Raw genomic sequence first — 12,609 nt, 5'->3', positions numbered from 1 at the left:
TTTCATGATTGCTTTATCTATTTCTATAAGAAATGCCATTGGGATTTTAATTGGCATCGCATTAAACCTGTAGAGAACTTTGGGTAATATCGCCATTTTGATGATGTTAGTTCTGCCTATCCATGAACAGGGTACATTTTTCCATCTTCTAAGATGCTGTGGTGCACTTCCTAGCCAGCCTACAGCTTCTCTTCCAGCCTTCTGATCCCAACAATCAATGTGTCATCTGGGGACCCTTCAGGAGAGCACCTACCCCCTCTGGAGAGAGGACTTGGTTTTAGACCTGCCCTTGTCTCCGGCTCCCCTGTCTGGCTGCAGCTGTGCCCGACTAAGACCGTTTATTGCCTTCGTTCCCATACCCAGCTTTGCTTGCTGTGCTCCTGGGCCCTCTGACCTGCCTTCTCATCTCTTGACTCTTTTCCCTTGCATTTGGATCAGTACATTTGGACAAACCTCCCTGTAACTGATATCTGACTTGATCTCAGGATCCTTCCACTGTAAACTGTCCTCACCTCTGTCCAGCAGCCACAGGATGACCATGCTCTGTGCCCTGGTAACTGAGGATGTTGGGGCAGAAGCAGTAAGGAATTCCTTTATCTAATCCCTATTTTTCATCTTGCCCAGGTTCGCCCTGGGAGAGGATGGGGCTGCACCCAGGACAGAAAAGGCATAAGTCAGAGGGTGCTGACTTGGGGCCAGCCAGACATGGTTGGTGACCACAGAAGCCAAGACCCTCTCTGCTGGGAGCGGAGTACAAGCCTTATCCCTAAATTTAGCCTGTAGCAATCCTTTATGTGCAGTCCTGGGGGACCATGGCACCTCCCAAGGAAGGCAGCCCCGTAGAATGCGTGGTGGAAGGACCCTCTACCTGGACAGGCTCCTGCGCCAGCACCTCATCTGGGCTCCCAGCTGGAGCTCTCACCCTTTGCTGAAGTAATAACTTCTTAAGCTCTAATGCACGTGAACAGCGCGTCTCAGCAAGAGTCTGCACTCTGACCAGCTCCCAGCGACATCCACACTGCTGGGGGAGCAAGGGTCCAGACTTGCCAGTTTGCACATTGGGGTACACCTGGGGCCACAAGATTTCCAAAGTCCGTGTGAACATGGATGATTTGAAGTGATTCAATTTCAGACTCCCAATTTCCATATGAACCATTTTCTAAGGGTGATTGGCCTGAGAATGGGCCAATTCCCCTTTCTTTTAATGTGCTAAAGAAAGCAAGCCATCTTACCTGCTGCATCCCACTCTGGGATGCTGAATGAAGGAACGCACCGAAACACTGGCATAGGTATTGAGAAAATGAATGACTCTGAACACTAACAAATCTTTTTGCAAATTAAAATCTTTTCTAGATGCTGCCTGGTCACAGTGACAGTGAAGCTAAGGAGTGCAGACACACAGCTGGGTCCTGAGCTTGCTCTTTGCTCTATGTTCTCTGGGTGTCCTTGGGGCCAGGGCGTGGTGATGACACCTATCATGGGCTGCTTGCACTGGGGGCACTTCCTGTGCGACCTTGACTGCCAGGGGGAGCCTGATTCCTGCACCAGTGAGCACCTTTTCATGCAGACGGCAGAGGTCCTGGCCTCCCACGGCTGGAAGAACACAGGTTCTGAGGACCTCTGCACTGGCCACTCTGGATAGCTCCCCAAAGAGACTGAAAAGGCACACTTCAGGGAGACCCTCAGTGCACTCGTGGTGGGAGCTGCCGCCAAGCTGATTATGTCCATGGCAAAGGGCCGAAGCCAGGGATCGATGCAGATGTTGGAAATGTAACCTGCAAGGTTTTTCTGGGAGCTTGGATACTGTGACATGATGCCCAGTCCTTGGCTGACTGGGAGCGGATTTGCAGAAGTGCTGCCGCTGTCACGTGACCATGGCAGACATTTGGCAGATGGTCAGAAGCAGGTCACTGGCTCTGAACGTGACCAGCAAAAAGCATCATATGCGCCTGTGAGTGGCCCCTTTACACTGTACCCTGTCATGGTCCCAATTACACAGAAATCTGACAGCACTGTAATTACTGGAGAAATTCTACAAACAACTACAATTCCTGGGAAAGTATATATGGCATCTTGACCTGAATAACTTCTAACCAGGAAAGGATTGTTAATGTCGCTGGACCAGGGATTGGAATGACCCAGATAAGTTGGAGATGGGCAACTTTGGCCTCAGCTGGGGCAGCAGTGATGCAGATGGCCCCTGGCCATCAGGGCAGCTCTTCTGCCTGTGCCTGACGACCTCTGACACATCATCCCTCCAACCAAGGCTCTGCTTCAGGACAAGGACATAACTGCCATCACCTAGGACCCCTGGGCAAGCAGGGCTCTGTACTCAGAAAGGAAGGTGGTGTGCACCTCTCTCTGGTGAGGCTGAGGCTGTGGCCATAGTAAATCTGCAGGAGATGGGAGGACTCTGCTCTCACTCTGCCTGGCCTGCTGCCCTGGGCGGAGGTCAAGCCTGTCAGCTGGCCTGCCAGGTTGCCCAGCTCCTCTCTGTGAAGAGGGAGCTTGGGCTCTTGAACAGGCTTTGGCCTTGAAAACTTGTATAACAAACCAGACCATAGAAAAAAAGTGGACTTTAGTGGCCAGGGCTTAGCTAGGCAGCATAGCATGTACCAATCCTGTACAAGGCCCCGGGTTCACACCCCAGTACCCCCCAAAATCCATCTTAAAATGTACAGTATACAGTAGTTCCAATTTCAGAAAATGTTATTCAAGGAGATAGCTGCATTGCTGCTAAGTGACCAACAGGTGGGCATTGTATACGGCATGGACACACTGGACAAGGACAACAGGTGTCTTAGCAAGGTGGAGCTGCCCAGGCAAGGGCCACACAGGGCCTACGGATCGCCCATCTCTGGCCTCCCGCTTACCGATTCTGGAGCACAGTGGGCCACAGTACGGCAGCGGAGAGGGCTTGCAGGTGGAGGTCTGCTGACATTGTCAAGGTGATGACCCTGCCCCTCCCTCCTCCTCCACCCTCACTTAAAAAGCTGTTTTCTTGAATAACATTTTCTGAAGTTGGAACTTTTTTAAAGCAAACAAAAATCTTACCTGGCCCTCTGTTTACTACTTAGACCACTTAACAATAAAGCAAACATGATTCATTTTTATTGGGGTCTTGCTGTCTTGCCCAGGCTGCCAGGATATTTGGGCTCGTGTGATCCACCTGCCTCAGCCTTCAAAGCTGGGACTACAGGCACTACCCCTGGCTTAAAAAACAATTTCAGGGGCTGGATTGCTGTGTGAGGTTGTTTTTTGTTTTTGTTTTTGTTTTTGTTTTTTTTTTAAGTACAGGGGATTGAAAACTCAGGAGCACTCGACCACTGAATCACATCCCCAGCCCTATTTTATATTTCATTTAGAGACAGGGTCTCTCAGAGTTGCTTAGCACCTCAGTTTTGCTGAGGCTGACTTTGAACTCATGATCCTCCTGCCTCAGCCCTCCCAAGCTGCTGGGATTATAGGCATGTGCCACCGTGCATGGCCTGCTGTGTGAGTTTTGTTTGTTGGTCTTTAACTCAAAGAATTTTTTTTTTATTTTATTGTTGGTTGTTCAAAATATTACATAGAACTCAAAGAAAATTTAAAAATAATTGGTGATGCCAGGGGCAGTAGTGCATGCCTGTAATTCCAGCAGCTCAGAAGGCTGACACAGGAGGATGGCAAGTTCCAAGCCAGCCTCAGCAACTCAGTGAGGTCCTGTCTCAAAAAATAAAAAGGGCCGGTGATGTGGCTTAGTGGTTAAAGTGTCCGTGGGTTCACTCCCCAGTACCAAAATTTTTTTTTAAAGTCTAAAAAATTGGTGAGTATTAAATTTCTATGGTATTTATATTAAAAGTGATAGTTTATAATATTTAAAATGCCAGTATTAATAATACACTGAAAATTAAAACTACTTCAATTATACTTAAAATGAAAAACTTCACAAGTATCTGGGTTCAATCCCCAGCATATCTATCTATCTATCTATCTATCTATCTCTCTCTCTCTCTCTCTCTCTCACACACACACATGCACGCATACAAAAGAAAATTTTTAGATATCTACTCAAAATGTGGTGGTAACATGATTTTTTTCCCAATATTCATTTCTAGTTGTAGTTGGACAAAATACCTTTATTTTATTTATTTTATGTGGTGCTGAGGATCGAACCCAGGGCCTCACACATGTTAAGTGAATGCTCTACTGCTGAGCCCCAGCCCCAGCCCAGGTAACATGATTTTTAAAAATTATTTTTGGAAGCCAGGTATACCTGTAATCGCAGCAGCTCAGGAGGCTGAGGCAGGAATATTGTGAGTTCAAAGCCAGCCTTGGCAATGGCGAGGTGCTAAGTAACTCAGTGAGACTCTGTCTCTAAATAAAATACAAACAGGGCTGGGGATGTGGCTCAGTGGTCGAGTGCCCCTGAGTTCAATCCCTGTTACCCCCCCAAAAAATATATATATAGTGCTGGGCCAGGTGGTATACACCTGTAATTCCAGCAGCTCAGGAGGCTGAGGCAGGAGGATATGAGTATTGTGAGGATTGTGAGTTCAAAGCCAGCCTCAGCAACTTTGCGAGGCCCTAAGCAACCTAGAGAGACCCTTTCTCCAAATAAAACATAAAAAAGGGCTGGGGATGTGGCTCCGTGATTGAGGACCCTTGGGTTTAATTCCTGGTACCTGGCCCCCAAAGTGGTACTGGACAACTGGACTGTGGTGTGACAGAGGGGTTCCCAACCTGCCTCACACCATATGTAAAGATCAGCTCAAGAGTGGGGGTGCATAGCTCTGTGGTAGAGGGCATGCGTACCACATGCAAGGTCCTGGGCTCTGTCACCAACATGAAAGAAAAATCAACTCAAAATGAATGAAGATTCAGGTCTAAAAACTAAAACTGTACAACTCCTAGAAGAAAATACCAGAAAATGTTAACGATTTTGGAGTAGCCATTAATTTCTTAGATATAACACCAAAAGCACATTTAAAAAAACAGAGGGGCTGGGATTGTGGCTTAGCGGTAGAGTGCTAGCCTGGCATGCATGAGGCCCTGCGTTTGATCCTCAGCACCAATAAAAATAAATAAAATAAAGGTATTGTGTACAACTAAAAAATAAATATTAAAAAATTTAAAAAATAGAAAAGCACATATAAAAAAAACCCAGAAAAATTAGGTGTCTCTCACTAAAGGATACCAACAACTAAGTAAAAAGACAATCCACAGACTCATAGAAAATATACAAATCCTATGTCAGACAAGGATCTAATGTCCAGAATATATAAAGAACTCTCGCAATTCAACAATTATAAGACAAATAACCCAGTTAAAGAATGAGCTAAGGATTTGAACTGACATGTCTGTAAAGAAGACAGACAAATGTCCAGTAAGTACTCAAAGATGCTCAACATTATTGGTTACTGGGGAAATGCAAATCAAAACCACAGTGAGATACCACCTCACACCCATGAAGATGGCTAAAATAAAAAAGATGGACCATAACCCACAGGATGGATCATAACTCGCATTGAAGAGGATGTGGAGAAATCTGAGTGTCCGCACTCTGCTGGGGAAGTGGAAATGGGTAGAGTTTGGGAGTTTCTCAGTTAGGCAGAGTTGTTCCATGAGCCAACAATTCTGTGGTGGCAAAACCAGACCTGGTTGTGAAATGAAATTACAAAACATTATGGCTAGAAACCAAGGCCTGGGGAGGGGTCAGTTCTGCCCCCCTCTCTCAGCCTTTCTCCAGGAAGCCTAATTAACCAGGAGTCCCTACTTTTTGGATTGTAAATAACTGCCCTAGTCTGGCCAGTCCCTCTTAAGTGTAACAGAGGCCTGTAAGAAAAAGCCATTTCCTGTCTGTTTCTGTGAGCGGTGCTTCATGTTAGAGACCCACACAGGCCTTCAGCCACTCAGGAATTTTGGGGGGGATGGTGGTGGTTTAGGGGGTTGAACTCAGGGGCACTTGACCACTGAGCCACACCCCAGCCCTGTTTTGTATTTTATTTAGAGACGGGGTCTCACTGGGTTGCTTAGGGCCTCACTGTTGCTGAGGCTGTCTTTGAACTCACGATCCTCCTGCCTCAGGCTCCAAGCTGCTGGGATTACTGGCGTGCACTACCACCCCTGGCTAGGTTAGGATTTTGTTGTTTTTTGTGGTGCTGGGGACTGAACCCAGGGCTTTGTGCGTGCAAGGCAAGCACTCTACCAACTGAGCTACATCCTCAGACCCAGGAATTTTTTTAAAAAGAGGAAAAAGCCCCAAGGATAGGATTGGTCTAAGATGACGTTAAATAACCTATAAATGTTGTGAGAAACTATAGATCAGGGCTCAGAATTGGGAGTTTTTGTTTTCCTCTGGGCCCACTAGTGTAAAATAAAATTTGGAGTTCTCCTTCTGAGTGCTGCTTGCTGCTGCTGGACGGGTCTGTTTCCCGCAACAATTCTACTCCTGCACCCAGGAGAGGTACAACGTGTCTACAGAAACTCCTGTGCACAAATGTTCATACCAAGCTTTACACAGTAGTTAGAGGTGGGAACAATCGATGTCTATGAACTGATGTACGTATAAACAAAATGTGATAATCCATCCCTACGATGGAACATTATTTGGCCATAAAAAGAGAATGATGTAGGGCTGGGGATGTGGCTCAAGCGATAGCGTGCTCGCCTGGCATGCGTGTGGCCCGGGTTTGATCCTCAGCACCACATACAAAGATGTTGTGTTCACCAAAAACTAAAAAATAAATATTGAAAAAATTCTCTCTCTCTCTCTTTAAAAAAAAAAAAAGGAAATGATGTACTGATACATGCTCACATAGGGATAAACCTTGAAGACATTATGCCAGGTGACAGGAGACCATATGCTGAACAGAGCTTCCTGTGTGAGATGTGCAGGGGACGCAAATCCACGCAGACGGAAGTTAGAAGAGTGGAGCTGGGGATAGGGAATAGGGAGTGGAGAGTAGCTGCTAATGGTACGAAGCTTCTTTGAGGGGTGATGAAATGTTGTGAAGTTAGTGCTGCTGGTTATGCAGTTCTGAGCACCATAAAAGTCTGTGGACTCTATCTCAATAAAAATCCTGTTTCAAGTTTGGAAGCTGGGTGTGGTGGTGCACACCTGTCATCTACACGCACAAGTATGTGAATGTAAGTCATATAGTGGTTGCAACTCTTTGTTGTTGGTGGTGATGGTGCAGGGAAATCAGACCCAGGCCTCGTGCATGCTAGGCAAGCCTGTCCCAGCCAAACTTAGACCATCTCGTCATTGGCATTTTCCATGTCTTCACGCAGTCTCTGTAATCATGACCACAAAGCACCTACAGTGGTCAGTACAGAGGGTTGGCCGGTCCCTCTAGCCGAGCACTCTGAGCTCCTTGGAGGCCACAGTCCTCTTCGGTTTGGAATTCTTTCTGGAAGAGCATCCCAGCATAGTCAGGTTGAAGCAGCCGTCCTGGGTCAGAGCTTCTGGGTTGGAGTTGAATGGCCGTGGGTCTGGCCGACTCCCTGGCCACCTATTCCTGATGTCATTATAGAATGGCAGGAGGAAGGTGGTGGCTGCCCCATCTTGATACCAAAGAGCAACCAGCAAGTGGCCAGATACAGTGGACAGAAGCATGCCACTATAGCCCCTTCCTGGGGCTTTCTGGGACTCTTCGATCCTCTTTGATAGCTGAGTCTCCAAACTTGGGTAAAGAAAGGTTAAACTCTAGCTCCCTGGAAGCCTGGGAAATGGCCTACACGCCCAGACTTGGCTGGCAACCACCATGCCATGCAGGCAGAGATCAGAAGAGTTAGCAAGAATAAGCACAGCCACTGGAGGAAGAAGATGCAGTCCCAGCACGGGGTCCAAAGAGGGCCAGGCCAAAGGAGATTCCATTTTGTGTTAGATTGGAAGACAAACAAAAGTTTGGTAACATCCGTGTTTGCAGGATGAAACAGAAATCCCATGCTCCTGGTCATTGTTGCCCGGAGTGTAAACAGTTTCTCTTTTCCAGAGGGCAATCGGCAAAGTCTGTCAACATTTGAATATTTGTGCTCTTGACTCATCACTTCTGCACTAGGATCTGCCCCAGGGAGATACAGACAAAATAGGCCCCTAATCATGTGCAAGGCTGTCCCCTGCAACATTGTTACAATAAGGAACAGAAAGTGCTGGAGCTGGGGGCAGGGCAGCTCCCTCAGCCAGCGGACCTAGACCTGGGGGGCAAGGTCGGGCTCACCGACTGGGTAGAACTGTGCCGCTTTGAGAAAAGACCGGCACTGCCCGCAGCCCCATTTGTGTTAGATTGAAACAGTAGACACAGACCTTTCCCAGGAGGGCCACAAAACCAGGGGCTGTGACTTTTGCAGAGTGGTTCTGGGGCAGGGAGAAGGTGATGTTCTCACTGTGACACTTTTCTGCCGTTGAAATGTTTATTCGGGATGAATGTGAGACTACATTAAAATACAGAAAGCTTTGCGAGTAGACAAGGCTTGTGGAGAGAGAAAGGAAGAGGAGAAGGGGCCCTGGCATCAGGGAGAGTCGGTTGTCATGACCTGGACAGCCTTGTAAAGCCACATTAGTGGGCACCTGGGTGGCGGGTTCTGCCCAAGGAGGGGCTCAGAAGGGAGGACAGGGTCAGCCACTGGAAAAGGGTGGCAGAAAACCACAAGCTCAGTTTTGAAGGGAGGGGCCGAGGAAGCCCTGTGCACAGCTGATCACCAGATCCTGGGTGGAGGACAGAGCCGGGGTCTGACATGTATTAGGTGGCCTTGCAAGACGCAGCACCAGTGAAGGTGGTCAAGGGAGCTCAGCATAAGGAGATTGTGAGCTAAGAGGCTGCTCTAGGCAGGATGCCAGGGACGGCCTAACCCTCAGGGTTGAGCTGGGGAAGTGACCGGGAGCTGAGAGTGACCAGAAGAAGCCAGGAGGGCCTGGGGGCACAGAGTCATTACTGCTGCTGATGTCATCCAGCCCTCGCAGCCTGGCTGCCCTGTCCACATCTGCCCAGCAAGGTCCCTCTCATGGGTTTTGTTTCTGCTCCTGAAAGAGGCCCCCCAGCCAATGGGACAGATCCACCTCCCCTGAGGGCTGACACCCCTACACCCCTAAGCTTCTACCTCCTTCTCCGTGGCTGATTCCTGTGTGTCCTAGATGCCACGTGCTCCCTTCCCTCCTCTCATCCATCCCCATCTCCGTCTTGCCTACCTTTATGGCCACGCCCAGCTCTGCGTCCTTCTGGCAGGCTATCCTGCCCTGTCTCATGTATGGCTGCAGACAGGTCCCCTCCCAGACCCAGCTCCTGCCTCCTTTCCAGAGGTAGCCTCCTGCAGCGCCTCCTCGGGTCCCATGCCATCCCAGCGACAGGTCACAGAGTCCCTGTCAGAAGCTCCCCTCTAGGACCCTCTCCGCACACCCCAGGATGCCCACGGACACTGGCTCAGCCTGGCCCCTGCATCTGCATCCTCCAGTCTGAGCCTGGCTGGAGCATGACTGGCAGGGACAGTGTGAGGACAGTGGGCTGGGCTAGGGTCGATCTGCCCTACCAAGTAGCCAGGGATCCTTTTGGACTAGCTTCAAGCTTGTTTTTGTTTTTGTTTACTTTAGACAAACAGTGTGAGGTACAAGCACGACATTTGCAGGGTGCTCTGTGGATAACACCAGAAATCTTTCTCCAGACGTGTCTGTTCAATTTATAACTTTAGGCCTCAGGGTTGCTGGGTACGGAAAGGGTGTTTGTTAGGAAAAGCAAAACTACGGTTCTTATGGGGTCTGTGGTGCTGCTGGCCCCAGAACAGGAGGCTTTATCTCTCGCTGGCGCTGGAGGCCAAATCCAGGCAACTGCAGAATCACAAGAGGAGGCCATGGCTGAGCAGCAGGCCTGGAGAGCTGGGCCTGGCCCACCGCCCACCCTCCCTGCGCCCTCACTGGTCTCCTCTGTCCTGAACCCCATCCCTCTTGTTTCTTCTGAGTCCTCTAATTTTATTTAGTTTTGTTTTTCTGGAAAGGGCTGCAGGGAATTCGAGGTCTTAGGAGCTGAATGACGCATGCATAGATCCCAGATGCCCCACTGGTAACTAACTCGGGCCTCTGATTCCTTCTCCTGTGCTGGACAGAGCCAGACACTAACCGTGTTAACATGATAAATATCAGCAGGCCTGACCTTTCCCCCGAGGTTCTGGAGTCGCCGTGACTCCCAGGCTCTGACTCGCTTGTGCTTAAGTGGATTAGTGCTCACCACAGCTGCAGGGCCCTGCACTCTGCTGATGGGAATCAAAATAGACATTACCTTATTTGACTTAAATTTTTTTTTTTCCATTTGAAAGACAGAACCCCAGAGAAACCTGCTGGGGCTTACACATAGACAACTTTAAATTGGATTTTAAAAATAGTTTGCCAGCTGTTTGCTGGGTCCTAGTTTAGGTTCTTGTCCTTGATTGATGTTGGGTCCATTTGGGAAACAAGGCCAAGGGGGGACGAGGGTCAGCCAAGGCTGAAGCGCCCTGGACGCCTGTGGACTTTCCCAGGCAGTCGTTGCCACGGGCCCTCAGAAACCTCAGATCCCTGGCAGCAAGGTCTGTGTTGCCCAGGGGAAATGGCCAGTGGGCAGCCTCCCCCAGACCTCACCTCAAAGAAAGGAAGCAGGGCTGTTCTTAGCAGGAGGGGCTCAGAATAGTCACTCTCAGCCACACTTTTCTGTGGCTGAATATTTAGGTTTAACTCCATGTCATCTTCAGATGAACCACACAGGGGCCTCTTCCCCCAGCTCTCATCTCCTCCCTGTTCCTGCTGACCGCTCTTCAGTTTTCAGGTCCCAGCCAGAATGTCGCTTTCTCAGGGAAGAAGGAGGGACAGTAGAGCAGAGCGTGGTGCTTCAGAACACTGGCATGCCAGGGTTGATTCCTGGCTCGGCACTTACAAGCTGTGTGATCTTGGGCTTCTTGCTGAACCCCTCTGTGCCTCCCTGTTTTGGTGAAGGAGGCATGACAGTACCAGCGGATGAGTTAGTATCACTGTAGACAGCTGCACGGTGCTGAGCATGTCGGGCATGCACCCTTCAGTGTCCATCTGTTCAGGCCTGGGGGCCTGTTGCTGCCTGCCCTCCCCTGGCCTCCCATACTTCCTCTCAGAGGCACCTGTTCTTTTCTTTCTTCTTTTTTTTTTTTTAAAGAGAGAGTGAGAGAGGAGAGAGAGAGAGAGAGAGAATTTTTAAAATATTTATTTATTTTTTTTAGTTCTCGGCGGACACAACATCTTTGTTGGTATGTGGTGCTGAGGATCAAACCCGGGCCGCACGCATGCCAGGCGAGCGCGCTACCGCCTGAGCCACATCCCCAGCCCCTGTTCTTTTCTTTATTGCTTAATTATCTGCCTTCCCCACCAGGACTGGAAGCAGCCAGTTTTTCTCTCCATGTTCCAGTCCTCAGGGCCTGAACCACTGACTCCCAGCTTCTGGGATACTCAGGAAACAGTTGTGATCACAACATGAACGAAACATAAAGAAGAAGAAATGCTAAAAGCAAACACAATGCAAGATACAAACTCAGGACTCTGAGATCATTTTCCTTCATCTATATTTGCTTGGTCTATAAACTTGGCCTTTCGCTTAGCTTGTCTGACTGCTACGCAGAACTGGTGAACCCCGAGTCCTGGGTTATATGGGTAAGCTTTCTTAATCACATCATTTGCAGGGGACCTCTGCCCCCATCTAATTTTTCAGAGTTGAATTAAACATTATACACATGCTAAAGAGTAGACTCCATATGCTGGGCTCCGCAGCACACACCTGCAATCCTAGTAACTCGGGAGGCTGAGGCAGGAGAACCCCACATTCAAGGCTAAACTTGGCAACTTGGTAAGTAAGACCCTGTCTCAAAAAATAAAACAAGCTAGGGATTCGGCTCAGTGGTAGAGTGCAAAACATTTTTAAAAAGCCTCAACAAGAGCTATCACGTACAGAACTCTCCTCTTCCCACCCCACACTCACTGGCTTCCGTAGAATAAGGTCCAGAACCTCAGCCATGGTGGCCAAGTCCTCCACAGCTCCCCCTGGCCGTTACACAGCTGGAGGGAAGCAGGGTTTCAGGGCTCAGGACCTCGAGGGGACTTGCCTTCCAGCAGCTCCTCACACCAAGAGCCTTCTGCTCTGCCTGGGGCCTCCCCTGCCTGGAACCCCCACTGTATGCTGCTTCCCAGCCCCCACCTACCCTGCAGGCTCCACCTATCTTCTCTCCCACCTTCCCTGACCAGCTTCTTGGCCCTTGACCATCTCCCCTCTTCTAGACTTCTGTGCTGACCCAGAGTCTCACCTCCACAGGCACTCCCAGGCACGGGGGAGAAGGACACCCACCCAGGGAAGGGCCTTCCAGCTTTGTGCCAATAAATGTCTCTTTTAGGACATCTCAGTGAATGGTCAGGCAGGGGAATATACAAAATGAAAAAGGAAGAATAATTGGTTTTCTTACTCAGATTACACCTTCCTTCCTACCTATGCCCCAAACACACACACACACACACACACACACGTCTGTAAGAGAATGGCCAGCATGGCTTCTTCATCCTGACAAGTACAGAAGCAAGATTCTAGAGAAGAGAGAAGTCGGAAAAACAAACTAATATATTTCTTTTACTGGCTCAGACAGCTGCGG

The 12,609-nt window shown here is 49.1% G+C and overlaps 1 long non-coding RNA gene across 1 annotated transcript; it reads right to left on the bottom strand.

Annotated features, from left to right (window-relative positions):
- Positions 1-628: 628 nt before the first annotated feature.
- On the bottom strand, positions 629-7,343 carry LOC308632580. Its single transcript, XR_014018590.1, has 3 exons — positions 4,473-7,343; positions 3,569-4,255; positions 629-3,514 (listed from the first exon to the last, which is right to left on the bottom strand). It is a non-coding gene; the product is annotated as an uncharacterized lncRNA (long non-coding RNA).
- Between the last annotated feature and the right edge of the window lie 5,266 nt (positions 7,344-12,609).

This window comes from Spermophilus citellus, assembly GCF_964194105.1.
Source record: "Spermophilus citellus genome assembly, chromosome: 13".
In the NCBI taxonomy this organism is placed as follows: Eukaryota; Metazoa; Chordata; class Mammalia; order Rodentia; family Sciuridae; genus Spermophilus; species Spermophilus citellus.
This window is presented reverse-complemented; position numbering and strand designations above follow the sequence as displayed.